At 41.3% G+C, this 16534-nt stretch overlaps 1 protein-coding gene across 3 annotated transcripts in view; it reads left to right on the top strand.

Moving 5' to 3' along the window:
- The window catches only part of LOC131132440 (chemokine-like protein TAFA-5), a 122811-nt gene that overhangs the window by 76309 nt on the left and 29968 nt on the right, over positions 1 to 16534 (top strand). The gene's annotated exons all lie outside the window — the stretch shown is intronic.

Raw genomic sequence — 16534 nt, forward strand, 5'->3', positions numbered from 1 at the left:
TCTAAAGATAGAAAACACAACTCAATGACATTATGTGACTTGGGGTAGGGGTGGAGCTTAGTGTGGTTTCCCCACTGAGGGACGAATAAAGGCATATCTTATAGACGCATCAGTAGCCCGTGTTAGGAATTAGTTGTGTCTTTTGGAATCTGCAATCAAACTTGTTATAATCTGGTCTGGTGCTTGTGTGTTTCACTGAACATGACAGTAGCATCACTCACACCTCCAGTGACCAGTATAAAATACCGTATTTTCCAGACTATAAGTCACACTTTTTTATAGGTTAGCTGTTCCTGCGTCTTATACTCCAGAGTGACTTAGAAATGAAAAAACTGTTTATGTTACATAAACACTGGACACCTTTTCTGCATATCTTACACCTATTCAGCCTGTTCTCTATTATTTAATTGTTAGAACTTTGCTTCCAAGATGACGTAATGTTTTGGTCAAGTAGTTTGTAAAATAAATTACACGCATAAAAATTGGAACGTATACTTCAGTGCAACTTATGTATGTTTTTTTCTACCTAGTTATGCATTTTTGGCCCTGTGATTTATAGTCAAGAAAATACGGTAATACATATCATCTCACGTTTCAATGCGTCTTCTGAATGCCTTATATTTGTATTTTTGTTTATGTTTGAAAATGCTTAACTTGGGAAAAACATACATGAGATTTTGTTAAAAATATGTACATATTTTTTTTCCCTTTTGATAGGCCATCTTCAACCAGGAAACAGTACTTAGTTTGTTTCTTTCGGCTTTTCCCTGATTACTGAGTCGCCACAGTCGCCACACATCTTTTTGATCCGCATACTGATTTTTGGCTTGAGGCCTTAATATTCCGGATGCCCTTCCTTAAATTCTTAATTCATATATTTTTGGAGAGCCGTGATAGAGTAATGGCTCGCTTCCCCTCCCACAAACAAGCTAGATTTTGACATTTTCCTCCGATTTTGGATGAACATTTGCAATAAATGTGACAGTAATTGGATTAGATTCAGCTCCAGTAGCTTCGCTTGTCTCTCTATAGAAAAAATATGCATTGAAAGAGCGCTGAAATCCGTGTGAAATCATAATCAGTGAAGCGCAAAGACATAAGCATATAAATACTGTGTACATGTATCATTCACATTTATAATTTGTACATTATTTCCAAGGTAGGGTGAATTAGATGTCATTTCTGCTGGAAAAAAACGAAAAAATTGTATTACCTCGCAATTGTCACAGAAATGGTCCTTTTAATGATAGAGAGCTTGGTTCAGTGCACATTTTAACTTTTAATATGAAATGGATGTTAAACAAACAAAACACTGTCAGACAGAGAGAAGTATGACTCAGCTATTATTTGCAATGCTTCCCTCAGCAAGAAAAGCAGTGGGTGGAATTTCATCTCTTGTCCTTTCGGCTATTCTTACACAGATGAATCAATGTTTCACCCTTTTTTCAGCGGGGAAATTACTTTGTTCCCTCCTTGTATTGATCAAGACACCTGTCCTAGATAGGGAAAAGATCAAAAAACAACAAAGTCTGCATATATAGCGCACATAAAACACAACTTTGTGTGCGTGTTTTCTGAGGATGGTTGTAATTTCCAATTTCCTGCGATATTATATTACCTCCTGTCGAAATAAAAACTTTTTTGCTGTTCATATTTCAAAATCTGAGTGCTTGATATTATTGCCATGCAAATATGCTTATCTTTGCAAGTGCGGTTTTATTTGTTCTGACTCACTTTGCAGACTTTGAAAGTGAGAGAGTGGAAGAGAAAGAGTGCTGACATCGATGACCCTAAATGCTACAAATGGGAATTCAATCAGTTCTAATCTAGTGGAGTCCTTGAGGTCTGGCACTCCGCTTGAAAATGCCTTTGCCGCCTCGGCCGACATGATCTGTGTCCTTCATGCTTCCGTGTGCAATGGCAGCGGTCACCACGGGATAATCCGGAGCTGCCATCAAAAGGCTACGGCAGCTTCCAGGTCTCTGAAAACAATGGTGTTGATCTAGGAGTTTCTTAGCTTGGCTGCTGCAGGTTCTTGTCGGAGCAGCGCTTCCATTGTGAATGTTGTGGTAGTCATGTCAAAAGAAGCAGTCTCATCCATTGAGCTGGTTTTGTGTAAACAAGCCGAGCGTCCTTGGGTGCTCGCTCAGTGGGGAGCTTCTAGCAGCCATTTTGGGATATCTTCTTAAGGGATAATATGACAACACAAGATAATTGCTTCCACTGCAGCTCCCCAGTGCGGGCAGGACTCATGCACCCCCAGATTGTGGCGTTCCCACCATCGATTATGTTGTCCATAGGTATGAATGTGAGTGTGAATGGTTGTTTGTCTATATGTGCCCTGTGATTGGCTGGCGACAGTCCAGGGTGTACCCCGCCTCTCGCCCGTAGACAGCTGAGATAGGCTCCAGCACCCCTCGCCACTCTCGTGAGGATAAGCGGTAGAAAATAAAGCAGTGTCATCCATTCAGCTGGTTTTGTGTAAACAAGCCGAGCATCCTTGGGTGCTCGCTCAGTGGGGAGCTTCTAGCAGCCATTTTGGGATATCTTCTTAAGGGATAATATGACAACACAAGATAATTGTTTCCACTGCAGCTCCCCAGTGCGGGCAGGACTCATGCACCCCCAGATCGTGGCGTTACCACCATCAATTATGTTGTTTCTTACTTGTGTTGCCAGATATTTTGATAGAATTTGCATCCATTTTTGATCTATTATATGCATTGTACTGTATTCCAAGCTATGGACTGTGATCCTCATCTCCTGGCAAGCCTAAGCGTGAGCTTTTCCGTGAATCAGCAGGCGATAGAACCAACAGAATGCGTCAGACTGGCTCTCAGGGCTATTAGACATTACCAGAGCTCCAATCACACTGCATCAAGCCACTGGGTTGATCTGATCCTGGGAGGGAGGAAGGAAGGAATGCGGGGACGGGCTCGGGTCTGTTGGGGAAACATGTCATGTCAGCTCCCGCAGCCAGTTAGCAAGCTAGCCGCCTACCACAGAACTATCCGGAGGGACTAGAACTAGAAAAGATGGTGTAGTGGTGAATGTGTAATGCAGCTCCCTCTCTGTTTTGTGTCCCTCTCTCACGTTCTGTGCTACATTTACGAGTAAACTGATGGCCATGGGTTGTGGTCTTGTCAAAGGAGGTGCAGAGGGCAGGCAGATGGGTACTGCAGCCCTGAGGTCGACCGCTTCTCCTCGAGTGTTCTGGTTTGGAGGAACGTGACACAAATCACGTGGCGCCTTTTTATTTTTCAGCCAATCACATCCGAGTCACACAACTCTCCCTCTGTGTAGAAATCTCTCTTTTATCGTTCCTTGTTGCTATTATATCCAACCTGGAGGAATGAGATAATCTCTCATTTGCACTGTGATTGCATTTTGCTCTTTGAAATTCACGCTCGATTGCTTTTTGGTGTTAGCGTGCATGATTCACTTGAAATCCTCATCTCTTCTGATAATTAATCATCTAACGCAGCTTCCAAATAGTGATTTTTTTTTACCCCAATTTTCCACCCATATGTTGTAAAATGAAGCAATCTCTGTGTCCTTTTAGATCAGCAGCTGGTTGTTTGCGAGTCTGTGATTTTGTCTTGCATTTTAGTTATGATAAATGAGCTATATATGGTGTAGAAGCAAGGAATAAAAAACATAAATCAAATGTGTTGTGAAATTTTGACATTTTTTATACAAGATAAAACCCGATAAGGCTGCACGGCGGATGAGTGGTTAGCACGCAGGCCTCACAGAGAAAAATTGATGATGCATATGATGCTACATTTCACCAATTATGTAGGGTTAAAAGGACAAAAATGTTTATAGAATAGTACAATATGTGTCAAAAAAAATTGTAGGATTGTAGATTATGGGCAAAATTCACCAAAAAGTGCTTTTTTTCCAGTTGTAATGGTTTTGCAGCAGTGAGTTCAAAACCGGTAGGTCAAGGATCCCTTTTTAATGTATTTGTGTAACAATATTCACCGAATATTGACTTTAACTGAGTTTGCATCCTTTGCTGAAATATCAGTTTTTAATGTTACTAAAGGGGCTGCACAGGCCGAGTGGTTAGCGTGCAGGAGACCCGAGTTCAATTCCACCCTCGGCCATCTCTGTGTGGATTTTGCATGTTCTCCCCGTACATGCGTGAGTTTTCTCCGGGTACTCCGGTTTCCTCCCACATTCCAAAAACATGCTAGGTTAATTGGTGACTCCAAATTGTCCATAGGTATGAATGTGAGTGTGAATGGTTGTTTGTCTATATGTGCCCTGTGATTGGCTAGCGACCAGTCCAGGGTGTACAGCTGGGATAGGCTCCAGCACCCCCGCCACCCTCGTGAGGATAAGCGGTAGAAAATGAATGAATGAAGCCTAAAGACGATTGAGTCAACTTGCTGCAGTGTTAAGACAGGCAATGAGAGCGACTGAGAAAACGAACCAAACAAAAGTCTAATTCTCTATTTCTTATTGTTTTGCATTGTGCTGATATGAATGCAGATCACTCTCTCGCTCTCTTCCGAGTGGCTGCTATCAAAATAGTTTCTTTGTGGGGTTTACACAGAAACACTGAGCCAGTTTGTGTTTTGGATTTTGACAAGCATGAATATATAACACAAAGAATGAGAGTGTTTTCCCCATAGGGCGTTGAGGCTATGTGGTGCATATTAGCATAAAAAAACACAACCGTGCCTTTTATTGTGTAGCAGCCGCTTCAGCGTTACAGTGACTGCTATCTATTAGCCTTGCGTCATGTATGTCTTTGTAGATTTCTCCCTAATGAATTCCCGAATGAGGTATTTGACACAGTTGTTCAACATTAAGAAAATATTTCACTCTTGTCTCCATACCTTTGATTTGGATCTCAAGTACATGCACCCTATCCTTCTCCAGGCAAAGTTCTGATAATTTGTTGTAAAAGTCTGATCACCCTCCGTTTATTTGGATTTATACAATCCTCCATCTTGGAACACAAATTCATATCTCTAATGCATTTGCTTCTTTCCAGCTGCTGTCAAAAAACTAATATTTTCCTCTCTATGGAATGATCAGAAGCGAGTACTGCACAGTACTGACATCAGTATGTAATTTATTATCCAAATGAGCAAGAGTAACTATGTCTCACATACATTAAAGACATTACACGGACTGTAGGAGGTAACAGTAAGATTCTGCAACATTATATTATTGGTGAGATGCTGACAAACAGAAACTGGCAGACGCCCCGATCTAACTCACTGAGCGCAATCATAGATAGGCTGAGCTCACACAATAAGGCAAGAAGGGACGTTCTCGTCAGCCTCGTCCTGGCTTTCATATATGTATTTGATCAGGAAGTAGCCAAATTTTGCAGTTTTTAATGTAGGAAAATGTTCAAAACAATTGGAATCATACGGAAACTTGACTCTTTAAAGGTATACTGTATTTTCTGGACTATAAGTCGCTACGGAATATAAGTTGCACAAGGCCAAAAATGCATAATTAGGTATAAAAAAACATACATAAGTCGCATTTTTTACGGGTAATTTATTTTCCAAACTACTTGACCAAAACAGACATTACATCCTCTTGGAAGTCAAGTTCTAACAATAAAAGAATACAGAACAGGCTGAATAGGTGTAAGATATGCTAACACAATGGTTATTCAGACACACAAAAAATAAACATGAACAGAAAAGGTGTCCATTGTTTATGTAACATAAACACTTTTTTTTTTTCATTTATAAGTCTCTCTGAGTATAAGTCCCAGGAACGGCCAACTTATGAAAAAAAGTGTGACTTATAGTAATACAGTAATTACAATCCTGGTATGTGATGCATTCATGCAACCAATGATGACTAAGTACTCTGCATTGCATTGACTGTAAATATTTAATGGCACATGATATACTGTAGCTCATACACATCAGCGTCTTAATGAAGTTGCATTATCCTCATATCCTCCCCTCCTTACACCCCACGCCTCCATAAATCCAGCAGGCATGGGGTGATGAAGTGGACCCAGGTGTTCCCAGGTTCTGAGACATTATTGATGTGGAGCGCGTTTCTGCCTGTGTTTCATTCTAATGAATCCACGTCCATGAAGTTCCTCGGACTGTTCCACCTGACAAGGCTCTTTTCCTTGTGTGCCACTGATGTGTTACCTAAGCAACCGTATGTGTGTGTGTCGTTCAAGATAAGTAGCGTGTTGATTAAATGCAAAGCCATTCAACTAAAGTTTAACTCTGCTCGCGAGTGTCCATGAAGAGCCATGTTTGCTCGCTAGATTGACTACGTGTGATGTCGCCCCGGGTTTTAAATGAGCCATCGGGCTCTTGTGTTGAAGTATTATAGTCACCTCTTGGAATTCCTTTTTTCCCCGCAAGGCCAACATACAAATCACTAGCTGAAGCTCATCAGCGTCGTATAATGAAGATTTTAAGTAGGCGTAAATCGCCTCCTTCAGCTGTCATTCACTTACAACTTGTACTTTTCCTTGAAAATGCACAATAAAGCATGAATATCATATATCGTGAATATATAATATCGTGTTTGAAGATTTAAGCACACATACAGAAAGAGACCAATCAGATTGCTCCGATCTCACCCAACATCCGCATATATACAGACATCAGTTCATTGCTCCATTGTTATGTAATGTAATTGTGTTTTAAAATAAGGTGGCGGGGATGTTAGAAGCTGAGGAAGGTGATGAAACTGAAGCGCTATACCTTTTTTCCCAGAAGTCCTCTCACTAACACTTCCCTGTTTGATGGTCCATGCCCTCCATCTCACTGGTCTAATTGGAAGATTGGACCAGTTCCCCTGTTGTGAGCACATATCCGAACGGCCACGTCTGTCTGTTCGCCCAGCTACAGGCTATCAACAATTAATTCATAATAATTAGCGCTTGGGCATGCAGGCACCTCCTAGCAGGGTTTGGTGTTTTAATTTGTATCTTTCTTATTAGTGCAATAGTGTTGTCACAATTGGCGCTTATTATGTGTGAAAATGTGCAAGTCAACCTCAATAAACACACTCCTAATGAAAATATTAAGTCCAGTTTTAGAATTTGTATTTGGCACTCTTGGATGTCAAGGATGTTCTAATTAGGGCTTCAAAATGCAAAAAGAAAAAATGGGAGTGAGGCTAAAACAAGCATTCAAGAGAGATAGGCTGTTCATCACCTTGTTCAAAGTTTAAGATCACAGCAAAAATATGGATTGGATGGCATTTTCTGTCAGGTGTTCACACTGTCATGATGTCTTGATGGCAAAGGGAAAAAAAGGCTTTCTGTCTGGGATTGTTGAGATACATCAGCAAAGCCTCTCGCAGTGCGCCATTGGTGCTGAGGTTGGACGCAGTAAGAAACATCTTCAAAGATCCTGAGGATTATGGAACAAAAAAAAGTCAAAACAAAAGCCGGAGGATCCGATTAGCTGTCCGTTAAGAGAAGAGTTGATCTTCAGCTCAACAGAAAACATCGAACTGAAGGCTTCCAATGTTACTGGCGTGAAAAGGAGATCCAAGCCATCATGAACCGGGCTGCTTTTTCCTTCAGCAGAACATTGGAGCTTCAAGTTGTGCAGGGGCGTCAAACGGCAGTTGGCTTTGTAGCGATGTTGCTGGGGCATCCCTTGCCTGTCAAAGGAATAACATCACTCTTTTGGACCCCCCTGCGTGTTCCCCTGATCTAAATCCAGTTGACTTGAGAATTTGCCTGGGAAGTTTACAAAAATGAACCCAGAGACTAGACACCCTACGTGAAGCCATCTTCACCACCTGGAGCAACATCCTCATTATGGAAACACTGGCATCAAACATACCCAAACCAATTTTTTGACCTTGTATTCCTATTTTAGAGGGGGTTCTGGGTAAATTTTGATGATGAACATCCATTTTACTTGTTTGCAATAATAATTAATTTTTATCTCACTCACATGTATTCTTTTAGCAGTTTGAAGCTCTACTTACGTATGCTTACGTAAGTCCACTTGGTGCCAGTTTGCGCCAATGCAATTTGCTGTGGCACATAGTGTCACCAGTAAGGTGCCTAGTGGCGTGCAGTGGCTCAAACTGCCTCGCAACTGGCTCGTGGTGGCCCATAACGGCGGCAAAAATTGAGTTTGGCGGCAAGAAAATTTCAAAGTGTTTAAAATATTTGTGTCCAACAAGTGCAACCAAATGTCGCAAACAATCTGCCTATTGGAATCCACTGGAATGTAATGGCACAAGCCAAGTTGCACCAATGATGCTGGGAGTCCACTGGGCCAGCGCCAGTCGGTGCCAGTTTGCGGCAAAGATTATGTGATTGCCGTGTAGTGTCTCGCTGTGGCGGTGAATAACGGCAACATGCCAAGTGAACATTAATTCAGCGCCAAAGCGAGCCACTAAGCGGCAATCACAATCTTTGGCGCAAACTAGCACCAACTAGCGTCGGCCCAGTGGAGCAGGAGTGAAGCTCCTGAATCCAACGTGCATCCAAAGTGCAAAATGTAAATTCCTGCAACGTTTCAACTGGTCTTAAAAATGTTTAGTGCTGGTTAACTATAGTGCACACCTCTCATTTTTGTATATGATGGTTTGTCATAACTGAATAGGTGAATAGCGACAGCCTTGCTGCCTTTAAAGCTGATGGATTATTAGTATGGCAGATATCAAATCACTCATGGCAGCTCAATAGTCGATGACAGGAGTGCATACTGATGACATGCATTTGTTCAATGATTATTGAATAAACGAAGACAGAACAAGGTCAAAGAAGGATGTGTGAAGCCCCCTAAAATTGAAACGGTCTTCTTTCTTGCAAAGACTAACATTTTTTTCATGATGTTTTCATCACATCTCATACAGGTATTTCTGCTTCATTAGTCACTATTATAGTCTTCGAATTAGCATGATAACTCATCCTCTGTTGTCAGATAACCTGCAAACAGCCTTTTTACGAAGGGGTCACGGCAATCAATTGGAGCGTATACGGTATGTTAGACTTGCAGTGCGTTACCTCGCATCAATTGAGCGTAAGCGCTACTGACAGTCAAAAACAAGCATTGTTTAGGAGTGTGATGGTTTGCCCCCTCCCTCGCCCAAACCGCGAGAGGACCTAATGTGGTTGAACGTAAATACAGCACGCTTTTGATTATTCTTTATCTTTCTCATTAAAGAAGCGGAGCAACAGCTGCACGGCTACACCGGGCAAGAAAGGAGGCACTCTATTGTGACTGAAATGATAAAATGCATAATTAGGTAGTCAATGTTGTGTTCCATCTCTTCCCTCCTTGTTTTAAACACACACACACACACACACACTCGCTCTGTCTTGCATAGATAGGCGCAACCTTGCGCTTCCCCTCCATTTTCAAAAATGATGTTGTTCATTAATGCAGTGTAATTTCAAGCAGACTCCTCTTTCAGGCTCGCCTCGCCACGTTTTGTCTTTGGTAATTTGCCTTTATTGGTTGGCTTAGCAATTCTGTGGCGACGCGGGTTCATTTAATAATGCATGCGTCTGGTTATTGTGCACGCTTGCCGACCCACCTGTAATTGTTGCGTAGCCCGGAGTGCTCAAAGAGGAATGCATAGCAAGAAAGAGAGATTGAGGGTTCATTAAAAAACATGCTCATGATCATGTTGGCAGTATGATCACAAGACGTTCAAAGGGAATCATTTGTTGGGACCCATTTTTATGGGTAACTGGAGTCAGTGGCTGCTAGCTCTTAGCTTAGCATGACGATTGAAGATCAATGTCGTTCTTCTATGGTGCATATTAGGGACGTGCGGTCAGGGAAGGCAGGTTTGGCGTGAATAATTTAAGAAAAAATAATAACTAACTCACTTAAAATAAATATTAATATTCATCCATTTTCTACCGCTTATCCTCACGAGGGTCGCGGGGGATGCTGGAGCTTGTCCCAGCTGTCTTCGGGCGAAGCTATGGACCCCCCCCCCCCCCCCCCCCCCCCCCCCCAAGTAAAAAAGGCCCCCAACATCGAAAGCTTTAAGTCTCATCTTAAAACCCACTTTTATTCTCTGCCTTTTAACTCGGCGTGAGTCGTATGGTCCTGTGTCTTTTAGTTCTTTCTTTTTATTTTAATTGGTTTTATTTTTTATACTTTTATTGCTTTGCTTCTTGTTTTTAATATTTTAATATCTATTTTACTATTGTATTTCTTATCTGATTTTTTTTTAGTTTTGGATTAAATTCAATTTGTACCTTTATTTATTGTATTTTATTTTTACTTTTTATTTTACTAGTCTGTGCAGCACTTTGGAAACTCTGTTTATAAAATGTGCTATATAAATAAAGTGGATTGGATTGGAAACAACCATTCACACTCACATTCATACCTATGGACAATTAGGAGTCGCCGATTAACCTAGCATGTTTTTGGAATGTGAGAGGAAACCGGAGTACCCGGAGAAAACCCATGCATGCACGGGGAGAACATGCAAACTCCACACAGAGATGGCCGAGGGTGAAATTAAACTCAGGTCTTCTAGCTGTGAGGCCTGCGCGCTAACCACGAGGCCCACTGTGCAGCCCAAAATAAATAATAATATTAATTTCGGCCACGGCTGCACAGCTCGTTAGTAATGTAACTAAACTTAAGAAAGGGTTCCAGATGGAGTGGGGATGAAAGACAAAAGAAGAAGCCAACAACTTACCACTTCCACATGGAATGAGAGGAGAATGAGAGGAGAACTCCTTTTCACGTGTCATGTCAGACATGCCATGTGCCAGTGTGTTGGTAATGTGATATGTCATGTCTCGTCAATATGGCCAGAATACTACATACTGTATAACTTGTATTCCAGTACTTGAGACTAACAATGGGCCACAGTCAACCAAGAACTTTATTATATTTATTAATATGTTTTTGAAAAACTGCAATAGAGTAAGAGAGCGATATTGGAACCGCAATGTAGCGAGGGACAACTACATAGGCAGGCTGTTGTGCCACCCTGCTCGAAGCTTATGGACATTATTGTCTTTGTCCTTGGCTTGGAGCGCCACTGGCTCACCTTGCCACTGTTAAAGGAAAAAAACAACAAACCAGGCTGTCTGTAAAAAAAAAAAAATGTTTGCGTGCATAGCATTGTAGTTGACATCATCATCCCCACCCCTCTCACCGTATTGTCCTTTTTAATCCACCTGTAAAAAAACGGAATAAAATCAGATGGATGATATAAAATGAAGTGGCACGTCTTCCTTGTGTGTGTGTGTGTGTGCAGTCACACGGGGGCAATTTTTATAAGAGCCCGCTGTGGCCAAAATAATATTAGTATGGCGGCGACAGGCACGTGACGGCGAATGTGGGATAAAAATAAAGGCAAATGAATACAAATGGTGTCTCCTTCACCTACAGGGGAGAATAAATCACACGTGCACTAATGCAGTGGCCTCTCTCTCTCTCTCTCTTGCTCTCATTCGCCGTCTCACTCCATCTGATTAAGTTTGTGTCCTTCTGTGTTTATAATGCACTCTTAGAGGTGAGCAGGGGTATTTACTGTGTGTAAGTGTCACTATGTCATGATGGGATGGATGCTGTTACTTTTATATAGTCAACTAATAGTGTATTGTGTCGTCGCCTGAAGATTATAGCGCTGCGCTGATGTCATGTCAATACCGATTACAGCCACCAGGGCGTATGTTCGTATGTGTATAAAGCACACATTCACACCTCCATGTTGTTGATAGATGGAAGACGAGGTAGGCGAGCACACCTTTGCCTTCCTGAGAATTTTCCAAGTGAGGTTTGGTTCTTTTTAAAGGGCAAAGGCTCTTGAAATGTGTTTTCTATTCTCTGGTTTCTTTTAAAAGGGTTGAAGTATATATGAGATGTACAGACTGCCTCTCCAAGGACCTGGCAGTGTGTTTATAGAGATACATTGAAAATAATTCATGTAGGAGAATGTAATGCGCATATTTGCTTTTACCCCTCCCTCTCATAAGTGCCTCTAATTATTCTCATTAATGTTAAGAGCACTATTTGTCCGTAAGGTAATACAAAGTGCTTTACAGAAAAAAAGGATAAAATCTGTCCATAAAACTTAAAATCTTTACATAAATTGCTATAAATCAAACAAATAAATGCAGATAAAATACTTTCAGTTGTCATATCCACAGTTTTCAGCCTGGATTTGAACATTGCCAAGGTTGAGGATTGTTGCACATCTTCTGGAAGATTCCAGATTTTGGCAGCAGAAAACTGAAACACTGCTTCTCCGTGTTTAGTCCTGACTTTGGGCTCCCACGGGAGACCACCCCCTCAGCTTCCCAGAACCCAAGATGGTTCACGTGGCTGTAAAATGTCAAAGATGTACTTTGGTGCAAGACCATGACAAGACTTGTACACAAGCAGAGCTGTTTTAAAGTCTTATTCTCTGTGTGACAGGAAGTACTAATATGGTCATATTTCCTGGTTCTAGTCAGGACTCGAGCAGCAGCATTCTGGATGTACTGCAGCTATTTTACAGCTTGTTTAGAGAGCCCGTTGAGAAGGCTGGATTAGTCTCTAAATCTGTCTTAGACACTATTCCCTTGATTTTGGAAATGTTCTTTTGGTAAAAAGCCGTCGATGTTATTGATTTAATATGGCCGTTAAAGCTTAGGTCTGAGTCCATTATTACACTGGATTTCTAACCTGATGATTAGGTTTTAGAGAAAGAGTCTCAAGGTGACTCATAACACTCGCTTTGTTTCTGTGGGACACAGACAATTATTTTAGCTTTGTACATATGTATGCCTATGTATCCTTTTCCATTAAAAACAAGGGCAGTCTATTACTAGCAGCCTTTTTAATAGTAATTTAGTGGGATTTCTTTAAGAAACATTTTTTTGAATACACATAAAAAAAGCTGCAAAATTAAATTGTTGTTATAAAATTTATTTATTATTAATTAATTAATTTATGACAATTTATTTATACAACTTAACATGCAAAAGATATACCTAACAAATACAAAAACACGTACGATACAAATTTCCAATAGAAAAAAAAAATCAATTTTAATCTCTTCCCATAATGCATTGCATCCTAGCCAAGGATTCATCAGTGCTGCAATGATGTCAGCCTCCCTCGGGGCTCCTCTGGCTCCCTGTAGTGGACAGAAGCAGCATTACAGAGCCATCCATCCATTCCCCAACTTTTAAATAATTTTTGGGTGGATCTCTAGAATGTTAGCATGGCAAATTATGTTTATATAACTTTTGTTTGTATCTAATAATAGTCCTTTTGCATGATAACTAGTTTTGTCTCGCGTATGAAATATGGTAGCCAACGCAAAGTCATAACAGTCCACTGGGAGGAAGTAAACTGCATATATGAGCAAACATGCATGCGGTACACTGGATCATGGATGACATTGAACTCACCAGAATTCCCCTCATACATATAGTACATCTGTTTTTAGTGTGTGAGAGAGGAAAGGGAGTCTTTTTTTTGTGTGTGATACTATATGTGCATAAAAAGGTAGTATTCCTGTGGGAGACGCCATCATCTCCTGAGACAGGACAAAGTCAATATGGGCAGTTACACCAAGCCCACAGGGAGCAGGCCACCAGAGGCTTGACTTATAGTGACAGGAAAAGATGCAGTGAGGAGTTTATTCCGTGTGTGTGTGTGTAAAAGAGAGTTGAGCTAACCTACGGGATAGATGTTTTCACTTGTAGTCACAGCACCGTGCAATATCATTGTAGTATGGATGCTCTGTATAAATACACAGATTCTATTCATTGTATCGCAGTTTGAATACAGCTTTTCATTTAATGCCACTTTTGTATCACCCAGTCAAGCACTTTTTTTTATTCACAAGCGCTCCCTTTCACATTCCCAAATGATTGTACTGTATATGCTTCTGCTTTTGTGTTCCCGAAAAACACCACTCTTCCATGTGCAACTCTCTTGTTTGGGTGATTCACTGTCAATTGCCTACCATCTCTTTGCTATTCATCTACAGTGTAAAAAAATAAACCCCACTTGTCCTTCTCTACCTTTCAGTAGCAGAACCAGTCAAGTCATTATCCACAGTTGTATGTGTTAACGATGTTTTGGTGGAATGGGACCTTTTTTTATGGGTGAAATACGATAAGATTAAAAAAATAATAAGGATTACAAAAAATAGCAGCCAGGAATTGTTGAAAGTTTTTTCAGATGTAAGAATTGCGTCTCTAAATCGGAGTAAAGCTGCAATTGGATGATTTGTGTTTGTTTCTGGGGAGCTAAAGACTTACCTCACAGTCGATTTGCTCTCACTCAAATTCAACACCAAAGACGAAGGTGTGTCCGAACAGTGGCTGGAGTTGGGTGGCTGGAGCCATGATCAGTCGCGATTGAGGAGGCGTGGTTTGTGGTGCAGTGTTTCGGAAGCATTGCGTTTTTGCCAAGAGGAGAAGAAGGCAGTTTGACCATCTAAATAACCTGAGCTGAGTCTTTTATTCAAAGAAATTAATCCAATATATATATTTAGAAACGTCTCTGAAATGCCCCTTTAATGACTATGTTTACATACATCGCTCAGAGAAGTCCATTGATTTGTCAACCAAGAATCATAATGTCATCAACAATCATCAAGAAAGATGGAAGATAAGATGGGCAAAACTCTCCTGTGTCCGGAATACCCCTTGGTGCCTAGTTGCAGGGATTGCTTTAAATTTGTCCAGGGACAAAGCAGCACCAGGTATAATCCATCTGCCAGTGCCGTTCAGCATCAGCGACCCTGTGGCAGAAACATTGGGCCCCTTTCTCCCACTTAAACACAAAACACCATCAGTGCAGAACCACACCAGCCATTCTCCTCACCCACTTTTCCTCTCGCTACAAATGTGTCACTGAAAAGCTGTGGAAAGGAACTAGAAGACCTGTGGTAAACATGTCCGTCTGAGTTATTTAATGGAAGAAGTGTGACGTATGAAGTGATCCGGTCTTATAGGCTTTGGTAATGACTGCCAAACCCATTTGCAGCATGTCGGCCCTAATGCAAGCGGACGATAACTCCATCAACTGAACATCCTGAACAATCTTGCCCCTCGGTATAGTTAAGTTTTTCAGAAATTGTGGGACAGCTGGGATAGGCTCCAGCACCCCCCGTGACCCTTGTGAGGATAAGCGGTAGAAAATGAATGAATGAATAAAATTCAAGTCTACCTGGTTAGCTCGCGAGCTAGCTTGCTAGTGGCTCAAGTCCCCTTCAGTATCAGAGTTGCGCAATGTGATGTAAACAATGAAAAGTAGGAGAGTAAATTAAGGCGATAAAATTAAGATTCAAAACTCAACTTCAGTGTCGTTCCTTCGAAACAGGGTCTTATGTTATTTTATTCATGACCACTGTTTGCTGTGGCAAACGTGCTAATGTTTGAGTATGAGATTTACGTTGACATTAAGCACAAAATAAGAATAATGGTGAAGAAAGAAGTCCTTAGCTTCCTGGTAATGTTGGCTGCAGAACAACTTAATTGAACAGCTCTGGTGCTCTGAAGTACAATAGAATGATCATTTACAGCTTGTTTAATATTTTATAACTACCACCATGGATGATTCATAATTATTTGCAGTGAAGACACTTACTTATCTTCACCGTCTGATCTGATCTTCAAGTCTTTGTGTGTGCGTGGACTGCACTGAGCAATTGTGGGGTGTGCAGTGTGAGGTGTTGAGATATACCAATTTTTTTTTTTTTGGGGTGGTGTCGACAACAATTATTGTCTTGCTGTAAGTCATTCTACCTTGGTAAAGTTCAGCAAGGCAGCCGTTATGACGTCCATCATGTGCACACAAGGGGGGGAGTCTGAACCCCCCCAGATTGTAAACAACAAATCGATAGCTCATTTGTCATTAGCTTTGGAAGGAAACTGCTTTTTTCAGCAGGAGAGATGGACTTTTCCCAATCCAAATGAATCAATCAATCTCCTTTCTCCCCGGGGGGGTCTCCACACAGGTTAGAAAGGTGCAGGGGGTTCTCTTCCTTTTCCACTCCACACACAAACACCTCTTATCAAACACAATGGTTCTCAAGTACAACTCAAGTAATATTCATTAATTAATTTTCTACCGCGTATCCTCACGAGGGTCGCAGGGGTGCTGGAGCCTATCCCAGCTGTCTTCGGGCAAGAGGCGGGGTACACCCTGGACTGGTCACCAGCCAATCACAGGGCACATATAGACAAACAACCATTCACACTCACATTCATACCTATGGACAATTTGGAGTCGCCAATTAACCTAGCATGTTTTTGGAATGTGGGAGGAAACCGGAGTACCCGGAGAAAACCCACGAATGCACGGGGAGAACATGCAAACTCCACACAGAGATGGCGGAATTGAGGGAGGAATTGAACTCGGGTCCCCTGCACGCTAACCACTCGGCCTGTGCCGTTACATTAGTAACATTAAAAACAGATCTTTCAGCAAAGGATGCAAACTCAGTTAAAGTCAATATTCGGTGAATATTGTCACACAAATACATTAAAAAGGGATCCTTGACCTACCGGTTTTGAACTCACTGCTGCAAAACCATTACAACTGGACATGTGGACTGTTGTGATGTCACTGAAAGG

Source organism: Doryrhamphus excisus, chromosome 7, assembly GCF_030265055.1.
Source record: "Doryrhamphus excisus isolate RoL2022-K1 chromosome 7, RoL_Dexc_1.0, whole genome shotgun sequence".
Taxonomy (NCBI): domain Eukaryota; kingdom Metazoa; phylum Chordata; class Actinopteri; order Syngnathiformes; family Syngnathidae; genus Doryrhamphus; species Doryrhamphus excisus.